The sequence below is a fragment of the Piliocolobus tephrosceles genome, chromosome 11, assembly GCF_002776525.5.
Source record: "Piliocolobus tephrosceles isolate RC106 chromosome 11, ASM277652v3, whole genome shotgun sequence".
NCBI lineage: Eukaryota > Metazoa > Chordata > Mammalia > Primates > Cercopithecidae > Piliocolobus > Piliocolobus tephrosceles.
In genome coordinates this window covers 30092752-30118199 of record NC_045444.1, presented here as the reverse complement: position 1 = coordinate 30118199, position 25448 = coordinate 30092752, and the positions used below count along the sequence as shown (strand labels likewise).

Below are 25448 nucleotides of genomic sequence, written 5' to 3'. Positions count from 1 at the left end.
TGCTCAGGCCATATACAGCATGCAGCCCTCCAGAGTGGGCTGTGTAACCTGGGGCACACTTGAGGTCAGGGAACAGAGAGAATTAATTTACTGAAGGTGGTAGACAATCCCTCTGCCACAAATGCAAACATTTTTTCATAAGAACCCAAAGCAATTAGCTCTCTTCAATAATAAATTTAATCTTTTCCTCCTTCCTTTCTTTCCTCTTCCTTTCTCCTCTTTCTTCTTTTTTCCTCTATAAACGCTGGCCTTCGTCTATGATCCTCAACTCAAAGGTGTAGGTGCCTGGAAAGAAAAACAAGATCAGGCACTAACAAATAATGCTATACTTACTAGAAAAAAACAGATTGAAGCAAGATACAAAATTCTTAAAAGTAGCTATCTGTATGAAAATCTTTTCTACTTCTAGAGAAAGTAGAATGTGAATGACTGTATCTTTCATATCATGAAAGCAGATGCTTATATGCAATCACCTTTTAAAAAAGAAACAAAATATCACAGTGGTGACAATGCCTATTTTATATGAGTAGGAAAACTAGCCAAATAACGCTGGGAACATTTATTAGCCTTGTCCTTTTTTTTTTTTTTTTTTTTTTTTTTTTTTTTTAACTTTTAGTATAGAGAGAAAATAGAGATGACAGGTAGGTGGCTAAGTAAGGTGACAGGATGGCAGACAGCATTCCTATCAGGGAAGAAAGAATTTATAAGGGAGCTGCCACTTATAGCGTAATACAGCTAAGTTAAGAATTGCAAACAGAGTAGGGCCAAGCAACATTTTAAGAACAATTGTCCTTAAACATTCTTGTAATGCTAAGTCACTCATCTTTGTTTCCCACTTGCTTCCTAGAGTTAAGAAAAGTTCTTTCCTAACTTGGGTTGCTATGCAGAGATGTGAAATTTCATTGGCTCCAAATGCTTTTCTGTCTAGTAGGGACTACTGGGAACCCTACTAATGTGCATATTGATGTACCCTGTAGCTTCACAGATGATGAAAGAGCATATTACTTATTTCCACAACAACAAAGCTAAGAGAAATTTGAAAGCAGCCAGTTATTTTACCTGGGGACTTTCTCCCAGGTGACGGGGCTATGGAACCATGGAATTTAAATATGGGGGTGTCCTATTTTCTAAAAAGTTTTTATGAGGAGCCACAATCCTACTCCCAAGCAGAAATCAAATCAAATAAAAGACTGTTGCTTTTATTTGCATTTATTTAGTCAACTATGCCTAAAATACGGAAAAGACATTATCATGCTCATTCAGAGTGTATTTTATTCGTTGTTTACTAGGCTGGACTGACATGATATGATTTGCGCTTTGCGGGGTCACAACAAGCTACTAGCAGGACAATTTGCTGAATCAAGAGGATGATTGTGTCTGGTGCCAGTCAGTCGCAATTAGGACCAGGATCAGGGAGGCCCGGGGCTTGTGCATCGTCTTGGGCAAGCTGCATAGAAATCAGCTCACCTGAAACTAATTGTCACAACAGAGACCTTATGCAAATGAGCCCTGGGGTTAGCGTGGGAAAAGAAAAACTGTCGCAAAGATAGGTGACCTGCTGAGCAGGGGGTCTGTTGCTGGGGAAATCTTTGTTCAATGAGTTTAAAAATGTTTTCATTGTTCAAAATCCAACCCCACCCCCCAAAAGAAAAGTAGCATACACCCTCACTAAGAGTATGGCAAACACACTCATCTAAAATTCCAATAAAGCAGAAGCCTGCTTTGGAGCATGCCATAAATTGGGAGTCTTTATACTTTATAAGGGCTACAGCAGGAGAATAATTTCCCTTTGCAAGGGCCTTTAAAGTTTAGGTGCTGCGGATTGCAGAGTGGCCTACCTTGAAAATTCACTTGCAAGGTCAGGCCTACTGCTAGCCTGGCAGGACCTGCACCGCCTTTTCTCCCTGCATTCCAGCAGGCCACCTCCACACAGCTGTGAGGAGTGCCTGTGAACTAGACAAGAAAGGCCTAGTTTCTAATTGAGCTTTACTGGTATCTCAGGTAGAAGCGAAGGGCCAGGAGCGCTCTCTAACACATGGCAAAAGAACCTGGGGAAACAATGGCAGTTTCTTGAATTGTGGTTTCTCAGATATTCACAAGTTCAAATGAAATGCAAGCATTGTGAAATCCCAGGGATGGTAATGCAGCCCAAGTGGTAATAGATTATAAAAATTTAGCAAAAGAAAAGTAAAAATTATTTTCAAACTATAATTTACTTTGTTTTTCAATCCCTGACAAAAACATGTATAAGTTGGAAATGGTGTTTGATTTTATTATAGCACACATCTGAAATAATCTTTAATATGTTCTACTTTAGAAAACCAGATGAAGAAAAGTTGTTCAAAGGTAATGGTAAACATTTTTATACGTTACTGTAACAAAGTTGCCTTTGGGTTCTTCAATTGATTTTTAGCTTTTCAATCTTGTTTTCCTAAAAACATGGGCTAACATATTGATACTTCTTAGCTTTACACTACAGATTTCCCAGTGACATAGTATATAATGTATATTCACACAGGAGTATAAATATAATATCAAGAAAATGAAATAGAGTGTTCTAAACTTTAGCAGTAACAGAGAGCATAGATATTTTGCATCTAGTGATTTCAAAGAAAGAATAATTTGAATTTAAAAATGTAGGTGAGAGAAACAGAAAGTTTCATTGCATTGGCGTTGAATACAAATGCTATTTTGTTTGGCAAATTACTGGGCCTAAGAAAGTGTTTTCATTGTGTTTCCTAAAGGGCTGGATTGAAATTTGGACTTGTACCTGATAAGCAAGCTCAGGAATTAACTTGGTAGCCACCCCAAAACCTAAAGAAAGTTAGGCTTAGAAAGGCAACTTAATCACAATTTAAATTAAAACACACGCGCACACACACACACACACACACACAACTCTTTTGTCCCTTCACCACTGTCTGAAATAATTTCCACATATAGGAGACATTTCACAGTGGGTACGAAGTGCTCAGCTTTCACTCATCAAACTTTAATCGGAACTGCATTTTAGTTTTTGAATAAAGAACACTTAAAAAATTTAGATGCAAATTATTTTGCATTATTCATGCTTTAAGTGTCCTTGTAGATTTAAACACTTCTGAGGCCACCTTGATTCAAGTAATTACCTAGGCCCTCACTGCTCCGTCATGAATAAGGTATTTTGTACAAGTAAAGTATGCACCCGATGAGCTTTTAAAGTGGCTTTACACTGAACTTGTGTATTGCTTCTTGTGCATGAGTGAGCCGAACATGCGTCGCAATCTGTCTCAGGTGGGAAACCCTGGCTGGGCATCCATGGGTGACGGGATGAAACCCGAGCGTCTCCTTCACACACATGCTCTTCCTTTGTCTCTACCTAAGAATGCTCCTGCCTGATTGTAGTAGCTGTTTTAAGCATTAAAGAAAAGCAATAGATTCTAGGAAAAGAGACAGGGAATGCGACAGTGATTCCGCTTAACCCCTTCATCACAGTTTATTGGAAATGCCCACTTTTCAGGCCGCCTCATCTCCATCAGCAGAGGCTTCCTTGTAAGGTAATAAGTCTCTGTGATTTTACATGGTTCTGTACATCTGTCTCCCCATCTGTCAGCCTAGCCTCCTGAGCTGTTAGAGCTAGGTGCTACCTCCACCACGGTATTCACGCGAAATGGAGCAGGCTTCAAACTCAAATGCAGCTGAAGAATACTTACAATGGAGATGAAAGTGACCATGGAGCATAAATCTGTAAGTTTATCCACACACACAAAAAGAGGGTTTGTAAGAGTTAAATGTAATTGGCTGAAGCTTATAGCTGGCGTTTGTTACAAAGTGCCCAAGCCTTTCCTTTCCAACTCCGTGGCTTTGAAGAATTATAGGAATTTTATGATGTGCTGTTGGAGTTATACTGGCAGAGATTACAGAAAAGGGGTTAAAGTTGGTTTATGGTAGAAAAAAAATTATGCAGAAACCAATAAAAATAAACACACTCAAGTAGACTAAACTTGCTGGGCTTTTAGTTTTACTTTAACAAAGGAAGTTTAGATGAAAGTAAATGTTGCAGCTTTTAGAAAATTAGTTGACACTCATACTTGATCATCTTTACTACACAGCGGTATAATTAATATTTAAACATTCTAATAATGCAGCTTGCTTTGCATGCACTTTTCAGCCTTGCAACATTATATTTTATCTGGAATTGTGCTAGCATTTTCTTGGGTAGTGCCCATTTTCATAGAGTTAAATTTAAAATAGGGTAGGGCCTTAGCTCTTATTGCCAGTAAAACATCAATAGGAGAGTGAACAGGTTTCATGCATCTACCAGACAGTTTATTATTAAGGACAATATTTATTTGAGATAATAGATAATATACAAATTTTGTTTCATTGCCCCATGAGTGTTTTTAAATGATCAGAATAGATTAAGTTTGCATTTGGCTGTTGTCCACTCACTGTTCAAAACAGGAGAATGTTGACGATGTAAAGGCAGTGCGAAATCAGCAAGTGATACATGAAACATGGAACCTCCATGCCTGCCCATTCATTAGGGCATCTGATTAACATAATAAGGAATGTTTATTTTCAGTACATAAAATTGTAGAATTTTGGGAGCATCTTCTGAATTGCAAAGGCTGAATACCCAGGAACTTAGTGGAACAATAAAAATATAGAGAAGTAAGCTAATTGGGAGAAGCCTGAGCTAGTTTATTTTCCTATGAGAAGTTTCTTCCTGTTCCAGTCTCAGGGCTGTAGGTGGTAGGGAAAAGTTGTTTCAGGTGCTGCCCTCAGCTCAGTCCCTTTGAAGAGTGCAAGGTGCCCAGTGTTCTTTATCTTCTAGTTTGAATGATGAGAAAGAGCATTCTACTTTTCCACCATCACTTAAGTGTCCTTTGAAATCGAATTTGCACGCACATATTTACTGCTCCTTCTTTTTAAGTGAGTAGGTGTGCTGAGCTTCAAGTCTATTTTGAGACTCAGCCCATGTTAACCCCTTGAGACCCACTTCATGATAGGTACTGCCCTGTGGGAATCCTGTCATTTAGTGAAGCATGAAGCCATAATAGATCCACAGCCATGCCACCATTGGGCATCTCATTTCAATTAATTCCCTAAAGCCTTTGATGCTGTGGTTTACACAAATCAAATGTGCAAATGAGAACTACAAAATTAGGCAGGTTAAATTTCACAAGAAAAAAAAAGATAAATAGTAGAAAAAATAGCCAGTGTAAAATATTACTACACAGCAGCAATACTTAAACTAAGTTCCACACTGAAAGAACCACCAGATCTCGAGAAGTAGATATGAAGAAACAGTTTGCACTGGCTGTTTTATTTCCTTATGTCAGAAGGAAGTCAGTTTTTACAGATCCTTGGACATGATCATCTTTGTTTCTGATACTCAGAAACAGAACCAGCAGTTTGGTGTCTATTTATTTTATTTGGTTTGTTTTTGAGAAACGGTGTTAAATAAACTCAGCTTACAAATAACTAACAGTCCGTGGACTATTTAAAACCATCTATTGAGGTAGTAGAGATAAGTTGAACCCAACTGCTGTCACATGTATGGGTTTGACAGATAGGTAAGTCCAAGAGTGGACAAATTAAAAGCATTTTTCGTATGCTAATCTCCACCTGCACAGGAATAAAATTTTTTTTAAGGAGGCAGTCTACTGGCAGAGTAAATTCAAGAGCTATCAGTAGTACATTACTTCTAGGAATTATGACATGAAATAATGAATAAATGCTTTGATGAGGAAAGTCTGCTGTGGAATCTCAATTCCAGATGAGTGTCCTGACAGCAATGTGCCAGCAATGCTGTGGAAAGAAAAATGACATATATACTTACATATATATTCACACACGTATGTGTGTGTGTGTGTGTGTGTATACATAAATATATAAGGCATTTAAACTTGAATAATAATTTCTTCCATTTGTAATCGGTTCACAATTATATCTAAAGAATTACTTTTTTAGTTGTGAATACAGATCAAAGTGAAAACAATAGTCTACCTTGCCCTTCAGGTGGCAGTTACATGTGAGCTGCATAGTGAGTGTGAGAGACAGTCAAGGATGTCAATCAGAACCTACAGATGAACCCACAGCAGTGAAATCTGAGACGGTTTATAACAAGTAGGTAACAGTTTCAGGCCTCTGTGAGAACGCATAAACTAAAACTTCATGCTGGGACAAAACAGGGCAGGACATTTGAGGTAGAGAGTGAGAAAACCATACTTTTATTATGACAAAGGCTCTCCCATACTTGTTGAAATGTCACTGGGTTGTTATTAAATGCTCACCATTTCTCTAGACTTTATATTATTCTACAAAAAGCTTTTGGAGTTTCCTTTAATTTTGATAAACATTCAAATTTGTGCATAATTTCTGCACTTCAGCTTTGAATGATAGAAAATTTCCCATGCTTGTTGAGTTTCTTTTCAAGTAAGAAAGTAATTTTTGTAATAAATAAAAATGTTACATTTCTTTCTTCCAGTGTTATCAAGTTAATAAACCCTTACCTTAGTTTATAAAGTCAAAATTCACTAATGTATTGAAATGAGAACTGAAACACTCAAAAAGAAATCTTACACGTCGAATAATAACGACGGTAATGAATGGATGGTCATGATTATGGATTGTAATGATGATCTCATGTAAGGTCCTATCTCTTTTTAATAGAGAGCCCTCAGGCTCAGCAAATTTAGGGTTAAAGTGCCTATAACCAAATCAGAATCATCAGTTATTACATAGTACTCTTTTAAGACCCATTAATTAAGTTATAATCAATGATTACAACACTGGTATCATTTATTAATGTACCCTTCTCTTCTAGGATAGCAGAGTTCAGTTTCTGACACCTTAGAACTCTTCATGTGCATGAGGAAATTGAAATAATAACAACATATTTAGGCACTAGGCAAAATGATTTGCTTTGGCTTTACCTACAGGGAAACCTGGGCAATGGTCATTAGACTTTTTTAATGGAACTTCAAGTCTAATGCCTTGTGACCAGGTGCTAACATGGAAAAGAGTTAGCATCATTGACATTCTTTGATTCGGAAGCACATCAGGAGGTAGATAAGGGGACAGCACAGGCGACCCACCTCCAGCCCAGAAGAGGAGGACAGTTCCTGGAATGTCTGCAATGTGTTACTATTTTCGTCACACCTATGTGTGGCCATCCATCTGGTCTGAATCAATCGGTCTCATCCCAGGGCTCTGCTCCGCTCCCAGCTGAAATAATACCCTTCTTTCCTCAGTGCTCTGTCTTTAGGAGGGGCACTGCTCAGGACTGCCTGGGCAAGGCCAATGAACGAGGCTGTGCATTTGCAAACATTGCCCCAGGATTAGACGTTGGAGAAAATTTTCTATAAACTCTGCTCTCCTAGAAACAGTACTTGAGAAAACCGGATGAATCATTAGACAAATAATTGACCCCAGAAAGCGAAAGAATGATGCTACATTATTTTGTATACATGCATCTTATTTTTTTTAAAGAAAATGTCCTGACATTGAATTTAAACCATGAATTGGTCTGCTGTTATACCCAAAGTAGATAAAGTCTGGGTGTGAGGCATTGGCCATGACTTAGCCTGAAGTATTTTCTTTGGCCACTTCACTCTGCTCCACGCTACGTGTTCAATTTCCCTGCACCTCTGTAACAACCCTACACCTCTGCTTCTAGATCATCTTCCTGGCATTCCTCATGTGCACATCCTGTTCTCTAGCAGTCCCTTATCCATGCCGCCCCATCAGATTCCTGTATACCTGACAGACTCTTGCTTGCTATTTCAGCTACTAGACTACTGACCTCTATTGTACATGCCTGCAATCCCAGCACTTTGGGAGGCCAAGGTGGTAGGATAGCTTGAGCCCAAGAGTTTAAGACCAGCCTGAGCAACATGGGGACCCTGTCTCTACCAAAAGAAGAATCAAGGTATTCACCAGTTAAGCCAGCCACGTTTTAGGACCACATAGCACTCTTCCCACAAGAGACCTCAAAACTTAATGACATTGGCTTTGGCAAATTCAATAACATGACATAAAACTATTCATTTTCCCTATCTGCCTAGTTTTCCATTGCAGTGGGAAATACCACCCTATCGTGGACCTCCCAACCAGGAACCCCATGGTTATTTTTGTCTCACTGCTGTCTTTCTCACTCCCCACATCCAGTCTGTTACCAACCGTTGCTACTTTTTCTTTGCCAATGTTTCCTGAATCCACCCCTTTCCTTTCCATTCTCATAGTTGTGGTCTTAGTCTAGGCTTTGGCCTTGGCCCACGGGAACTTTGCAGCCTTCTTTCCCCTCTCCCACCACATTCACATATCAAATTTCAGCTTACTTTATTTAATAACATTGACAACTTTTTTTTCTCTTGTCTATGTTTTTGATCCATTCATTCTCTTTGAGCTCCATTGAGACTGCCAGCTGCTCTCTGGACTGGCTTCTAATGTTCACTTTATACATGTCACCTCTTCATCCAGCTACCTCCTAATTGTTCCAATCTTTTTTCTTTCTTTTTGGAGGTAAGCTTATCTGGTACTTCTTTTTTCATCATTATCACACGTCTTCAGAAAACCTTCTCATGGTATACATGTTCCTGATACACACCTCTCAAGGGCAGATTCTGACACTTTCTTTCAGTAGTCCTTCCTTCCTTCCTTTTTGATGTAGCAAAGTGTCCTCTTTGTGTGCATGTCCAGGTTCAAAACTTCCAATTCCACCACTTGTACCTATGACATTGGGCGGTTACTTAACAGCACTGCACCTCAGCTTCCTCATCTGTAAAATGGATTGTTGTGACGAGTAATAAGATCATTTGTTTAGAGCACTACTGGCATACAGTAAGCACTGTTAACATGTTTGCTATTAGTATTATTACCGTATCTCAAAGGACTCCCCAATCACACCCCACTTCAATCACCATCATGCTGTGTGCTATATTATCCTTGCATGTAAATTTTGAGGATCACATAACTGGGTTTTAAAAATCTGATTCTAACAGTAGTTTATGTCTTAGAAATCAGTGCAAAGTTAATCGAAGATACCTGATATCAAACCAGGTAATGATGAAGGCTTTAAATGCTTTTTGAGGATGATTATAAAGAACATGATGATGATGATGATGATGATGATGATGATGATGATGATGATGAAGAAAACATGACCAAATGCTTCTTTGGGTTAATACTCTGCTTGTAAAGCTAAGTCTCTGGGAAACATACAGTATTCCTCCTGAAATTAGTTTTTTCCCATTACATGGAAACATGTTATGCATAAGAAAATATATTGTGCAGTATGCATGAGATTTATTTTTCAGAAAGCAGAGAAATGGCAAGAATTTTAAATGTTCTACATACTTATTTAGATCTCACATCAGGAGATAAAACAAATGAAAACTCTGACTTGTTAATAATTTACATTTTGGTGGAAAATTCATACAAGCTGTTAAGATACCACTAAGACCTAACACAGAAAATGCAAATAACTTATATCCACTGTGCACTGAAGAAAATTTGTCTGAAAAGAAAATAACATCAATTAAAAAAAAAGTGATTTCAAGGGAATATTGACCACATTTACAGGGCTATAATTGTACTTATTAATTTCAGACGTCTCTTTTGAAAATTTGTGTAAATGATCTCTCCACTTATCAGGTGTTTCTTACAGAAAGTCCACTGGGCTACCTCACTACCTAGGAGGTGGCTTACAAATAGGGGATTTCTTTTTAGAAAGCCACACCATTACTTTTCTCTAACAGCTTATGCAAAAGTTTTGTGGGGGAGGGAAAAACCCAAGCCAAAAAAAAAAAAAAAGAGAGAGAGAGAGAAGAGTGTGCATGACAATAACTACCTCTATCCCTTAGGTTTTTGTTCTTTTCATGTCATGGAACTTTTTAGCTGTGCTGCCTGGGTAACTGCTCTGGAAGGTTGGAATATCTGTTGTTGAAGGAGGTTTGTGATTGAGGGCCCTCTGACACAACCTTTTGTTGCATTGAGGTGTTTGATCCTCTTTCCCTTTCTTCTAAAACCAATCCCATCCCTTTAAAAAATGGATAACCAGCACTTCTTTTACTTATTGTCAGCTTTTGGAAAGTTACTCTGGGGGTTTGTAGAAGTTTAACTAGTTAACTCTTTGCATGCTGACGTCCTGTCGCTAAATATTCTTCTTCTTTCTAAACAGGAAGATCTTTAATCACTTATATCAGGTAACTACTGCTGTTATGCAGGCATAGCAAGTGAAACATATTCAGGTCCAGAAATAAAGTGTTTGTATTCAAGGTCTTGAAATGTGAGAGTGATTCAGGCTTTGCAATGAGACACATCCTTATTTTCTTTTTGTCCTAGAACCGAAACATGTGAGAGTTATGTCTCTGCCATTTGAAAAAATATGATGATATACTAATTTTTCATTGAAGAACAACAGGCTTTGGTAATAAGTAAATGCAAAGGGTTACTTCAGAACTGGGATATATAACTGAATGGCAACAAAGAAAGAGAGCCTTAGAATGAAAAGTTTAGGGGTCTTGTTCCAGTCTGCTGACTAAATGCTGGAATATTTTTTTCCCAAAAGAAGGGACACAACGCAGGCTCTAGGAAAGAAAAGAAGCTTAAGTGGATTATTTAACAAAAAAGCAACTTATGCCTTCTAGATAGTGACCTACATTCTGCACACAATAATGATGTTTTACGGTGGTGATAGGGTTAATAACCTAACATCATTCATGTAGTGTTTTTTGAAAATTGAATTTTACTGCTACAAAGTAAATGTAACAGCCCTCTGGAGACAATATTACAGGCACTTTATTGTTTGCTAAGCTGATGTCATCTTTCTACAGACTGACTTTAAAACAAAGGCAGAGCATTTATTACAAATATCACTGTGTGAAAGGAAATCTACTGAAATATTGTTTAGAAGGTGAGCTGATAAAAAAGTATTAATACTTGGCTTTGATCATCTTGTACTATAAAGTTATGACTTCAAAATTCTTCTCATGTGATCTCTATTCAAGGCAAACTTCATCCTGGCAATTCCTACCCACGTCTCTAACATTATTTGCCCTCAAGTTGAAACATTTGTTTAAGCTCCATGCGTGTTTTAAACATTTTTACTCTCTAAGGCAATTTCTTAACAGAGTTGATGAGTTTTTGAGAGAGAGAGATTAAATAGCATCTTTCAGAGATAATATATGTATGATTTTAAAAACAAAGTATGGAGATTAAGCTGTTTAGTTTATATAATGAACTTTCAAAATCACCTGTAAGTGGTGACTGCAAAGTTTGCAATTTAAATAAGCTGTTTCAGGCACTGCCAAGCAAGCATTCTGCATCACAGGTTGCTTGCAACTCAGAGGGTTTGGTCTCTGTATCTGACGCACGTGTAATACAGCGTGAAGTTGTTTGTGGATCACACAGGAGCTTCTTAGAGCCTCATTTCCACACTGTAACCCTTGAAAATGTATCAAATGAGCAGATGCACTTGGTTCTTCCTTACAAGGCACAAGTAATTTGTTTGTAAATCAGTTACCTTTCAAGAAAAGTTAAATTAGGGGGAACTCTTGTTTCTTTGATGTTTTTCCTCTTAGAAAGCCAAAGAGCAAATTAATGATCATTTTACAGTAATAATGATAATGAGGAAAATATAATTTAGTGAGCTACACTATCCCAAAATAACTTTTTCAGGTACAGCATATAAATAACAGCCCAAAGGACTGAAGTAGCCTGATGGTGTTTTTCTAAGAAAATGATTTACTGCTCTGCCTTTGTCTCTGAATTCTGGTTAGAAGGAAAACACAGGTCAAGGAAATTGGGTTAAGGGGAAAAAAAGCCTGTTATGGGCTAGGTGTAGAATTGTATGAATAGTGACTAATTGGGAGTCTGTAGCACTCAGATCAGTGTGTACAATGCTCAGTACTGGCTGATGGTATTTATATCAATCAAAAATGAAGCTGGATACATCTTTGCATGCTCTATGAAGGCAGTGTGTTAGTTGGTGAATTTGCCGTGCCCAGGAGAAAGCTACCAGTAGTACTATGATTGTGATTAAACCAGGAACTGAACTGTAATGTCTTAAAAATTTGTTTTGCTAACAAGTATACTTCTCTATAGAAAAATCATTAAAAAAAAAAAAAAAAAAAAACACCTTACAACTATTTGAAACATTTTCTTTAAGCCTGCCTTTGATTTGTTTGGGAAGCTATTTTATAGTCACTCAATTCATTATTGTATTTGACAAATATTAGCTACTTACCATGTGCCAGCACTAAAGGTTCAAAGGTGAGTCCTCACAGAGCCTTACAGATAAGTGTCAGAAAGAACTGCTTGGCAAGGGTCAAAGTGTGACACATTGTGAGTATTCAAGAAATGTTTGTTGAGTGACTGAATGAATTGAGGGATGATCAAGGTAAGTCCTCGATTTTGTATATGTATAAGGAGGAACTAAAAGTTTCTCTCCTTGAACAAGTCACAAAGGGCATGCTTGAGCTAGCCTTAAAAAAAACACCTGAGTGGCATGTAGCATGTGAGTATGAACAGGAATGGACCACTGGTGGTAGAAACAGCATCCCAAAATATGGTCTGAGTTTTAACAGCACAGCCCATTTCTGACCACTGCATGCCTCAAAGCCACTTTAAGAATTTGATCTTTGCCCTTCTCTCCTCACCTCATGTTGTTCTGTAATACACACAAGCATGTGTGCGCGTGTACACACACATACCCCCATGTGCTCACTCCATGGTTGGAATTCGAGTGTCCACCCCTTCACGAATCAAAGCATCTCCTAAAAGAAAAGAAATGGCATACCTGTTCCTCACTTTTATCCATAAAACTCATATTTGAGTTGTCTATCATGAGACCTCAGTTTTTTGACCAAACGTTGTCCTTAAGCATCGGACACATAAGAAAAAATGGAAAGAGGAGCAGGTCATATTTAAACCACCCACTATTCTTCTAATGAAAGGATTTTTCAAACATCAAGATGAAATGGTTTTGTCAAATTATGAAAGTTACTTTTTCTGTCTGACTTAGCAATAAGTCATGGATGGGACACTCAAAACAGGCCAATTTGGGACAGTTCCAACTGTAGGAGGCCTTGTGTCATTACCTCTCTAAATGGAATTGAGCTTCCCTTCTTCTGCAGCTATACATTTTCTTGCCTTTGATTCCCCACTCTGTTTTCTCTCCAGGCAGGCCTTTCCTCTCTCCTCCGTCGGCTACTCTGTAGGCAGATATGCCTCTTTTTCCATTTGCCAGATCCCCCCCTCCCCACCTAGATCTTCCAAACTACACCCCTTTGAAGTCTCTATTACCGATACAATCACTTTTGTTTCCCTTCCATCCCCTCTCTCACCGCTCCAGTTTCTTCTCTCCCTAACCCCATTAGTTACATCTGCTGCCCCTACCATTCAGCCTGTGTTAAATCGTAATGCGCTTGACATAACTTCAGTTTGTCTGCTAAGTACTCAATCAGCACGCAGTGCTATCTTCTGATTTGTAGGAAAGGGGGCAAGACTGAGTAAGCTGGCTCAGAATTCTCTGAGTGATTCAGCTCTGCCCAATTAGCACAACCAAAGTGGGAAACTGACAACTAATAATAATGAAAGAAATGGGTTTTAGTTGTGAATATAAATCCCACAAACTTGGTTCCTGATGCCTGTGGTAGATATTGTATGCTTCATATGGTGGTCAGATGGCTCAGAGAATGCAGAAGTGGATGAATGAAGGAGAGTGTGTCAATAATTGCAATATTTATTAGTTGACTGGGATTCTTTCCCTGGAATTCATTAATGGATTTTTTAAAGAATCTGCAAACCACCAGAAATTGCATGTAACATTTAGTACATTGATGCACATTTTTCCTGGGCAGTGGGTCCATACGTTTAAGCAGATTCTTAAAAGGCTCTATGTCTCCCCACTATCCCCCTCCAAAAAGGTGAAGAATCATTGCTACAAGTGAAGACACCTATTTGGTCTAGGTTTTCATGTGGTCTGCTTTTTTTCCCAGCCCATTTTAACATGCCACATGATTTGAGCAGTTCAGAGAGTAGAAACATAGGGTTTTAAAAGCAAAATTTACCTTCTTTAAGAGGAAAAGTGTTCAAACCACCTACCAGGTTATACAATTCATATTTTAAAAATTATTTTAGTTTTACCACAATTCAAAGACAGGCCACTTTTTTAAATTTAACAATGGGTATAATCACACATCTGAACATAAGAATTAGTTTTATGCAGTTCCATAGAAAACCAAAATCTTGAGGAACACTTTCAAAACAACCAAAGAAAAATAAACCATTCCTTATGTCAGTCTTGTTAGGGAGGGATTAAGAAACTGGCAATTATTTTGGCGACCTTAATTGTTGCGCGGCAGGAAAATATGTAATTAGAGCACGTTCCCAGGCCTGCACACCTGCAGCACATCCTACAGCATAATGTCAGCTTTCAGTGCCCGTCGGTGCCAGGTTCTAGCACAACCAGTCACAGTGACGCTCTGAGAACATTTCGGACTCATGTAATGTGGCTTCTGTGTATGAAAGAAGCAGGCATTTACACTACCACACAATGGAGTGCATTGCTGCAACACTGGTTTCATTATTTTCTGACGCCTACCTTCAGCACTGCCCTGGTTTACTCCGTTTGAGGTTTTATTGTTACGGTATAATAGTCCTGTACATTTTTGAAATTCCCTTATTATTGAGCTTATTAATACAGTACTGACTTGATTATCAGGCTGCAGTTGCGCAGCGGAAGATTCAGTGCATTAGCTAAGTCAAAAGCTGAGTAAATGCTTGGTATAATGAGAACAATTGTTTGACATTTTTTTCTATGTAGAAAGATGGGCCATGGTAGTTCTCTATATAGTTGCATTTTGGAATTCACTCTATATTCCCTATATGTTGTTGAGTATTCGTTTTTCAGATAAAGAAAGCTTAAAATGTGTTCTCACTAATTTGAAAGTGTTTCAGGGTATGGGAGGACGCCATCATGATTCTCATTAGCTTTTTTCTTCTTTTTCTTTTACTGGCTTTTCTCAACAAAAAGAAACTCCGATGTTAGAAAAAGTAGTGAAAATGAAGAAACAGTATGCACGATGCCTGTTTTTCAGATAATTCCATAATCTGGCATAGTGATAGTTAACAGACTTTTCCCCCCTAAGGGAGATACACTGTATTTTGCTATCTGACATGTTGTCATATATAAAGAAATCAATTGGTAATTAAATGATGCACCTTGTGAAGATGACAAAAGGCATTTGGTTGCGAAAAGAGAACTGGGTTTTGAGGGGTTTGTAATGAAGGCCTAATGACTATTCATAAGAGATTTTCAGTCCGTTGATCCACTTGACTGGAAAGTTCTGCCCTGGAGAGTTAGTGCTGTCAGTTTCTCTCACCTCAGAAAGCCGCCGCAATCGACGGTGTAGAGGATGAGCGAGAAATTATCTAGTAGTTGCTCTAGGCCTGTCTTAGGTCACGTGCAGAAGGCACATCTGGCTTCCTGTAGGTACAACCTCAGGACATAAACTTTGACTAATTTTTAAACTATAAATATGTACGAGTGACACTGAATAAGTTACCTTTTATTCATATTTACTTTATTTTAGAATGCATGCAAGTTGTGCAGTAAGCTGCCATTTTGGCCTTATTTTTCTTCCAATTTTAACTGTTACACATTTGCTTGTTAAGCTAGAGTGACTGTTTATGAAAGTTGTCAAGGACCAAATGATGACAGTCTCCGTATGTGAAATCCAGCAACTGTACCTTTGCAGAGAATATGCCAAAGTTGCCCTGCAGGAAGGTCACCTGAAACAAATACAGTGTATGCGATTGTATAGCGCTCTTGGTGCATGTTTATTGCCCTATTTGGCAAAAGGCAGAAAAATACCAAAATGTACATACATAGGACTGGACACAAGGCTGCCACCTCATCAAGATCTCTAGAACTGCAGAACATTGTTGCTCCAGTGTCTTCATAAACACAATCACAAAAACTATGATGAAAATTCATGCATTCAAAACAGACCAGTTACCGTCCACCATGGGCCAGGCACCATCCTAGCTTTGGAGGAGACAAAGATGAGGGAAGCAGAATCTCAGTCCTCATAGTTTATTGAGGAACAGACAAACAAGAAAACAGTTACACTACAACAAGGAAAGAGTTATGGTTGAGTTGTATAATAGCGCAGAGTCTTAGAATCCAGTAAAGGGTTTTCTGAGAACTGTTGGGGTCCACAAGCGAGGTAAAGATTTCTTATACGAGCTACTCTTTCCATTGCCAAAGCCAAATTAGCTGGCGGAAAGGTGAGTTGGACAAGTGAGGTGTTTCTGTTGCACGTGGAATCTCAACAGGACAGTAGTGGCCAGCAATTTCTGTACATATTTACTCTTGGAAAGTGCCTCTCCATGTTATCTTATCAAGAAGCTCACCTAATCAAAGGTAAACATGTTTATCGCCTCATTAAGGCTTGTTTTATGGCCACTTCGATTCGATGTTGTGTTTGAGGTGGAAGTATCTGTCACAGTCTTTGTCTGGAATGTATGTAAAAGAGATTTCATGGACACTGCAGAGGTTTTAATCTCTCAATATCAAAATAATTTAATGCATTATATATATTTGAGAAGATGTCACTGGTGATTCCTACTTGTGTACTGTGTGTGCTGAGTTTTGCTGACACGTTTGCTAGAGCTGTCAAGGTGGACCAAATGAATGGACAGATGCCAAAAAAACAATTATGCTTATTAATGTACATTGATTGCTTGTTTAGGTTATGAAACAAATTTAAAAAAACATTAGTATTTAAACCCTTTTATAGCTGAGCTAATGATTGCTTGTAATATAGTGTCTAGTAAAGAATATTCTATAATACCTGTAAAGCCCAGCTATGTTATCTGATTAGTAGACTTTGATTTAAGTGGCTATAATTATGGAATTGAATAGTTGCCTTTCTAAATAACCAAATGGTAGATTTAAATATATAAAGATGTTGACTTGATTATTTAATATTTGTAGCAAAGACAAACCACCTAAATAGAGAGATTAATTCCACATCAGTGCAACATTAAAAGGGAGAGAGGATGCCAAGAATCCCATTAATTTGGGATATAAGTGTCTGAAATTTCCTCAAAACGTTTACACCAAGGAATACCAACAAGACAATATCAAGCAGCTCTCCCTAAGGATAGAGAGGTAAGGCAAACATGATTTTAAACTGCACAGTATCACACAATAAAATTAAGGACGGTGTGTTCCAGCAGATGCTAAACACAGCCATTTATCGAGCTACAAGGTTCTAGACTAAGTAAGTGTTTTGTATACATATTAGCTCCATGACCTTCCCCATGAAGCCTTCCCTGAGCCTTTCCTTTACCATGAATCCATTTTTCTTTTACCTTTTTCTTTTCTTTCTTTCTTTCCCTCTTTCTTTCTTTCTTTTCTTTCTTTCTCTTTCTTTTCTTTCTTTCTTTCTCTTTCTCTCTCTTTTTTTTTTTGAGACAGGGTCTCACTCTAGCACCCAGGCTGGAGTGCAGGGGCACTATCATGGTTCACTGCAGCCTTGACCTCCCAGGCTCAAGCCATCCTCCTGCATTAGCCTCCCAAGTAGCTTGGACCACAGGCATGCACCACCATGCCCAGATAATGTTTTTTTTTTTTTTATTTTTTGTAGAGATGGGGTCTCACTATGTTGCCCAAACTGGTCTTGAATTCCTGGGCTCAAGTGATTCTCCCACTTCAGCCTCCCAAAGAGCTGGGATTATTAGTGTGAGCCACTGCACCCAGCCCATGTTTTCAATAAAGATGGTGCTATTTGAAACTATGGCATGTCACATGTATATTATTTTATGTCACCATGTGTTTAAGTGAGATAACCCTGGTGCCAAGAAAGCTTCAATATTTGCTTAGTTAAATGGCCAATGTGACGGAGAAGAGGTAACCTCTTTTTTTTTTTCTTTTTCTTACGATTAGCTTTGGCTATAACTTTTGAAACATACATGTTATATTCCCCAATTAGATCTCATTACATCCTTCACAGGCTGTCCAAGAATTTCCATACTTCTCACAAGAACTTCGGTTGACTGGGTTTATATAGTTTTTCTGTTCCTTGCCTGTTTCTTTCAAGGCCTTTGAGTCAGAAGCATTCAGCATCATGGTGTACGATGGCCACCATTTGCTTTGCCCTTTTAACTTTTGGGGGTTACTTCTGACCATATTCCAGCTGCTCAGAAGGGCTTTTTCACCAACTGTTTACCATGGCAGTTGCTACCCTATTGGGCTTTGCATTCAGAACACATAAGCAGAGAGCATGGTGTCAGTAGAACAAATAATGTGTACAATGTTTTAAAATGCTGAATTTACCAAATCCCCATATTATGTTTTCACACAGCTCTTTGAGAAACTGTGCTAATACAATACTCCTATAAACCGATCTTGGTCCTGGCAGGCCCTGTTGGAACTAATGGGGCCTGACAGTTCTTCAGTTAAAAATTATACATGAGGGTCACTTTCCCTTAAATTATCTATTGTATGCCAGCTGTTCACAACTGCACTGCTTCACTTTCTTTGCAGTGCTAGAAATGTCTAATTTTCTCATAATATCCATAGCAACTATTCTCATGGAGGGCATTGAAGTTAGTAAGACTTCAAACACACCTTCACAGAAATCATGCTAGAGTTGCATTTTCCATTTTCTTTAATTTTATTTTTTTGGTTCTGAAAAATGTTTAGATGGCTCATTTTGCCGGTTTCATGCCATAGCACTTGAGTTATATCATAATTTCTCATTTGCTACACAACTTTATTCTATTTTTATGCTCCTAAATGACGCAGCTCTAAGTATCTGTGAGTGGCACTTCCGTGCTGTGAGTGCTATCAAAGGCAACCTCAGACAGATAAAACCCCTGGGTTTTTTGTTTTCTTTTCTTTTCTTTTTTTTTTTTTTTTTTTTTTTTTTTTTGCTGGGGAGGGGAGAAGCGGAGTCATCACCAAGGGCCTTCTTTTGTTTTTCAGGCGTATTAAAACTATATAACCAACAGAACCATTTAAAGGGAAGAAAAACATCACCCAAGTTCCGTGTCTGAATGAAGGCTGTCTTCTCAAATGCTCCTCATTACTCCAGAGCAGCTATATTTGGATTATGATTAAAACAAGGCTGTTTTTTCTTTTATGCTTCTTTTTTCCCAGAATGCCTCAAGTGAAGTATTCCTCCCAAAGTTATTGCACCTCTTTACTAACAAGTGCTGGGATTTTAATAAGCCTGTCCCCTCTCCTTACCCTGTACGGAGGAACGGATGGCAAAGAGTGGCTGTGGTACAAAGGTTACATATTCAGTGATATTTTCTGCTTTTATTGGTAAAAATGGGGAGGTGGGTGGAGGATTTCCTTTAATTATGAAATAAGTGTGATGTTAGTAGTTACTTCCGTAACCTGGTGAAAATGCTGCATATTTCAGGCCTAATTTTTAGCATATGTTACCATGTGTGTAATAAAATGGTGATCTGTGCTCTCCGAATCTTTTGGCTGTTCAGGAGCACTCTGATTATAACTAGTTGCTGTAGAAACCTGGTCATCCAGATGCTTATCAAGAAAGCATTATTATTTTTTAAACCTTGGTGGAGAAGCCACAGACTGCAGGAGTTGGACAAGGTCACATATCGATGGAAGCGACATGTCTTTCCTTTTTCCATTGTGTGATCGTCCAGGGCCTGGGGGCATTAATATGCAACGGTTCTATTTTTCTTTCAGAAGGACTTGTAAACTCTTTAAACAGAGGCACACAGTTGCAATTGTTGCGGTACTGAGTGGGTGTATAGAAGCTAGGGCTGCAGCCTTGTCCAGTTGCAGATAGAATAAAACTGACAATGATGCAATGGGCCTGGCATGTAGACAACTCTGTGGGATGGATGAATGGTGCGGCTCTCGCTGTCCCTCCGGTGGTGGTAGGCCCTGTAATAGCTAGCGTAGGAAGGGTGGTGAAAATTGATATGCACTATTACTACATGTATAAAACTTAACACTGGGGCCATTGCACAGGTGGGGGGTTCCTGTTTATTGATTTTTATGACTTTGTTAGAACATGCGCTTAATGCTTTTATACTCCAGGAGCTATGGGAGGGCTCACCTTAGGTAATAAACCTTTCCGTACTTTGCAGTCGCTCACAATTTACATGGGGCCTCGCATTATCCAGTACAAAGCCCAGCATCCCCCTTCTACTTGGTTTTAGGAGTGTGACAAAAAAAAAAGCAAAGAAAATAACTATAGCACTTACTTTGAATTTTTTAAAAACCTGTCCACTCCTACTATGAAAATGGCCCCTAATTCTAATTACTCATATTTCCAAGAAAAATTAGTCACACAAACTTATGTTATGTGTTGTCTCAGAGGTTGAAAGCAAATCAGGTTTCCAATAAGACAGTACATCAAACAAAGTAGCATGTTCTTGATGCCGATGACTTTTTTTTAGAATTATGGTTGGACATTTTTGGCAGACAGATTGTCTTTTGCTCTATCAAAATGACAGTTTCTTTTGTAACTGCAACATTCATAATTAGAAGGAGAGAAGCAATCTGCCCAATTTAATATACTAAAAGAAGTTTAGAGTCTCTGCTAGTAATTTCATTATTTTTAAATTTGAATTAATTGACTTAAAATAATACAGTTAAGAAGTATAACCAGCAGGATTATGGAGAAAGGTTTCTTTTTCCTTAAAAAACAGTGCTCTCAGTGTTATACTTAAGATGAGATTGAAATTTTCTTTTTACGCCAGGTGCCCCGTTCTAAGATTCAGAGCAGGAATGTGAATATTCATCCTTGCAGTGGAGCTGAGAGAAGTTGTAGGGCAAATCCTGGGAACAAGGTCACTTTAACAAAAAAGTTCTGCAAGTTTCCCATGCTTGTGAGGCTGGCTGGGCTTAATTAAAGTCAATGGATGACCAATAAATAAATAAATAAATAAATAAATAAATAAATAAAGAAGAGAGAGAAAGAAAAGAAAATGAAAGAACCACCACCCACCCCGTATCAGTCTCTTTCGAGGCCTCAGTTCACATTGCATACCGTAACTGCTGATGTTCAAGTTCTTTACATAGATCAAGAATAGTATTTCTTAAATCCCTTAAGAACACTGATGTGTCCATGGTTTAATCACTCTTCCCCAGTCCACATCTCTAACATACGCCACTTAGGTGGCCCTCACCCACAGCACCACAACAAAAACAAAGCCAGAGTTGCATTCAGAATGAAATCATCATAACATAGCAACCTTGTTCAGGATGTGACCTTTGGGTTTCAGCAACCCTGTCTTATGCAGCCTGGCCAACCTTAACCTTTCCTGTTGGCTCGGAGGGTAACTTTTCTTCATATTTTCTTCGGGATCTCTCCTTACAGGACCCAGTATGTTGCATGCCTATGATGCACAGGGCCAAAGTTTCGGAGTGTTAAAATCTACGAGCCTGTTTTCCTCTAAGAGAATGAAGCCTGCACTCATTTTAAAGAATACATACGTAGCAAGATCTCTTTTTACCCTTCCTGTATAATTTCGGTCATGCTCAACTCTAAAGAAAACCAATTCTCTTTAGCTCTGTTACCTTATTTTGTACCTTAGCTGATTGTCATCTTTACATGAGCATCAGATATGGATGTGACAAAGGTTTTTTAGAAATAGTAACAACCAGTGCTTTATGAGTTGTTAAGTGTTTTTCTCTCCCACAAGAAATTGCAACACAAAGTGCCCTATGCATTTTTTTAGTACGTTGATAAGACAGCAGGAAATTTTTTAACCCTCAAAACTTTCTGATTATAAGCTGTGCTCTAAATTTACACAGGCAGTGTTCCAAGTCCCACACTCCTTTACAAGTATATCATTACAGACCTGCAAGTGAGAAGGTAAATTTCCCCATGGCAGTTCTGAAATCTGACTTCAGGCTAAGAGGCCATGGCCTCAGAGGGCTGATTGTACTGGATACCTACATGTCAAAATCTCCTCTAGTATTTTAGTAGTTCCTTCTGTCCTTTTGTCAGCCCTGTGTCCTACAGAAGTGACATTTTGTTCTATTTTCATTCATCTTACTCTACTTAGTTGTATATCAAAAGATATACACATTTATATAACCCAAGAAGCCAGGGATTAAAGCACAATATTTCTTAACACAGTTTCCTCTAAGATCTCCAATAGCTACTTAATGCTTAAGGCTTGGGCTGACGTGGGTTGTAGGGTTATAGTAGCTTTATAGCTATTTCTATTTGTATATGCTATGTTTATATATGTAATACATATATGTGTGACTTAGGGCTATACTAACATGTTATTTTCTATTTGTTCATTTACTATAAACAGCAGGCAAGCAGACGTTTCACCTCACACCTCATTCTGGTCTCTATCATTCAAAAAATATTGCAAGATTTCCATTCTAAATTAAATACATCCGAACTTACTTTTTTTTTTTTTTATCAATTCTTTATTCTTGGTATCTCTAAATTCTGGTCTTCTTCCTTTGTCTCAAAAAGGGAAACTGCTGAAAGCATTTCCACCTGGATGTTTCAATTATTTAAGTTGCAGGAACCAGACCTTTTCCCTCCTGAGTAGTTGTGGGTTTTAAAGGCTAAAATTGCTTCATCATGCCAAAGTGAAAGTATGCATAAATTATTTAGTTAAACCTGAGAAAATACAGACTTTTCCCAGTGATCTTTCAAGGGCTGCCTACTTAAATTTCAGAAGAATGGGCAAGATTTTTTTTTCATTCTCTTGGAAAATTGAAGTATCTCTTGTGTCTTCTATCAGTTGGAATGTGAACAAAATTACAAAATGAAAATTTTTTTAAAATTCCAAGCTTCATAATATCCAGTATATCTATGTCATTCCAAGGTGAATACTGTGGTAATCAATCAATACCAGGAAGACTCCTCCAGCTGGCGAGAACTGCAAACCCTCTCTCAATGTATTCTTAGGAGAATCAGGCAACTTGTTACATACAGGTCTCTCCCTAATGTCAAACTAAGGACTGGGGGGCATTTCCGATTCAAATTCTAGTCATCCAGAGTTGGTATTTCAGTTTTAAAAGTAGAAAGTAAGGTAATTTTAAGATGTTATAAAAACTTTGTTGACATTTTTAATTTGCTTTTTTTCTTTACCTTTACTCCAGTAAATAAAAATACCAAAAAAGTGTGAAGTTGTGTGGTGGTGGTGGTGGTTGGGGGGTGTGTGTGTGTTTGTGTGTGTATGTGTGTGTATAAGATAGATAATATTAAAGTAGCAATGAAAACAGCCCAGAAATATAGGCAATAGAGGCCCAATTTCAAGTTTCTGCAGTGTAAGGCATTCAGTTACCCATGTATATTACAGAATGTACCACATTATGTATCTGATCTCTAAATTCGCCTTGGCATAAATGCTCCAAGTACATTCTTATGACCAAGAAAAGAATGGTATTTTTAATTGAATACCTAACCTCAAATCCTGAAAGAAGCACTAATTGGGACAGGACAAAAATGTCAACAAAAAAGTACTTATGTGAGTTATTTAGTATACAGCTGTCTGTTCATTTGTAGAATCCACTTGAATTTTGTGTTCAGAGAAATTGGGAGATGAGAGTAAATATGGGGGGAGATTGGCACGTTAATTTGTTGAGTTTTTATGAAAAAATAAAAATTTAAAAAACCTTCCAAGCAAAATAAAACCTGTTCCATTCACAAATGATGGATGTCACTGATCCCATTAATATCTATTACATACCAGGTCCTCTTCCTTACATCTAACTTGCTTTTTCTCCAAATTTCAGTGTAGTTGCTCTTGACCTTGCCTTTGTTCTCCCTTCCTCCTTCTCTCTTCTGCCCAGGCACAGTTACGTCCACTAAACCAGATGGGCAAAGATTTCATACTGACACCGCCATACTCTGTTAAATAGTTAAACATCCTATTTTGGCTTTTGTTTGCTTACTTAGATTTGTACCCCCAAGGTGATGAAAAGAGCACAGATAGAATCTAGAGACAAATAGGATCTGGAGTCAGGAATCAGATCCAGATTCTAACACAAGGTGATGTGGGAAAAAGTCAGTTAAAATTTCTGAGATTCAATTTACTCACCTATAAAATCATCCTCATAATAATTGCTCCCCTCTTCAAAGGTTTGTTATGAGGAGCAAGTGGAAAAATGTCTATTAACAGGCTCTGCTGTCAGTAGATTAATGCATAAATCCAGGTATTATTATATAATCAAACTGTCCTTTTAAATGTAGCAGAAAAGGATTTTTAAGGCACACATGAGATTCTGGAAACAGAGACATTACAGAAAATCTATAGGGACTAAAAATGCATTGTCTTCTACATGCATTTCTCTTGCCAGAGGTACACGCAGCCCTTTGGGGGGTGCTGCTCTGGCCAGGACAGTGGTGGAGAGCTCTGACTCTTGAGTATGAGAGCTGGAACGATTGAGAAAAGACAGGAGGGAAACTTCAAGGTCAGGTGACTTCTTTCTAACTGCAGCAGGTTCTCAGATCCCTAGGCTGGCCCAAGATGAGAGAGCAGTCAGCAAAGAGAGTCTGGCACAGTAAGCCTAAGTCTCAGTGTCATCTGATTGTGAAATCTGCTTGTTTGCATACTCATACAGTACCAGAGCTTAAGCCCTGGCCACTGTACAGAGCAGAATCTAAGACCAAGGGGTTGTTTTTACAAAGGAGGAAAAATTTATTAGAGTTACTTCAAGGAAATCTATTGGATAATCTCACCAAATACGTTAATAGCATCAATTACTGTGTTTTACGTAATTTTTTTACACCAAATACACAGTATATTAAAGAATTTGTGGAAGTCCCCCATGTGAGCCAGTATTAAGCATGATAGGAGTAATCAGGACTGGCCCAAGAAAGATAGAAATGAGAATTTATAAACTTGTCTAATTCTCACTGCAGTTGCTTGAAGAAAATTGAAATGAAAGAATCCAAAAAGGGATTTATGAATATTTTTTAAAGCTTAAAAAGCCCACATACTTATCATTGAGTTGTCTGCTTATGATAGGAGCTGGAAGAGTCCCTTATATCCACTCAACTGCACTTACATTTTAAATGGTTGTTTTCCTTTCTCTTACACTACTACAAGAGAAAGGAAATGCCTAGGCAAATAAACTCAGTTAAAATAACTTTACGGTTGTGACACAGTTTGACAAAAGCAAAGGAAATTCAGAGTCATTGCTCACACTCTATCCTCAGCTGATTCCAACTGTGGAAAATAAAATGCTTCAAAAAAAAAAAAAAAAAAAAAAACAATGGAACAAACTTGGGATGGATTCAGTCTTAGTCTTAGAGGCAGGCTTCTTAAATGCTGAACGTCCGAGTTCTCCATCTTTGAGTTCTTATAAGAGTTGCAATATATGTATTCATCATAAATCTGGTCAGAGTTAAAGAAAATTATTTGGCTAAGTACTGCTTGCAAAATATGTTGTCCTTTTTTTAAGATTATGTGATTCTAACTCCAAGCTGTAA

The 25448-nt window shown here is 38.0% G+C and overlaps 1 protein-coding gene, 1 long non-coding RNA gene and 1 pseudogene across 11 annotated transcripts in view; all 3 read left to right on the top strand.

Moving 5' to 3' along the window:
* Positions 1–25448, top strand: part of ZEB2 (zinc finger E-box binding homeobox 2) — a 137213-nt gene that overhangs the window by 39583 nt on the left and 72182 nt on the right. The gene's annotated exons all lie outside the window — the stretch shown is intronic.
* LOC111546144 overlaps positions 623–25448 on the top strand; it is a 29814-nt gene continuing 4988 nt past the window's right edge. The window contains exons 1-2 of the long non-coding RNA XR_002732665.2: positions 623–17164; positions 18983–25448. The exon at positions 18983–25448 is cut by the window's right edge and continues 4988 nt beyond it. This is a non-coding gene — a long non-coding RNA (uncharacterized LOC111546144). The remainder of the gene's footprint in view (positions 17165–18982) is intronic.
* LOC111546143 lies at positions 17163–17839 on the top strand (annotated as a pseudogene).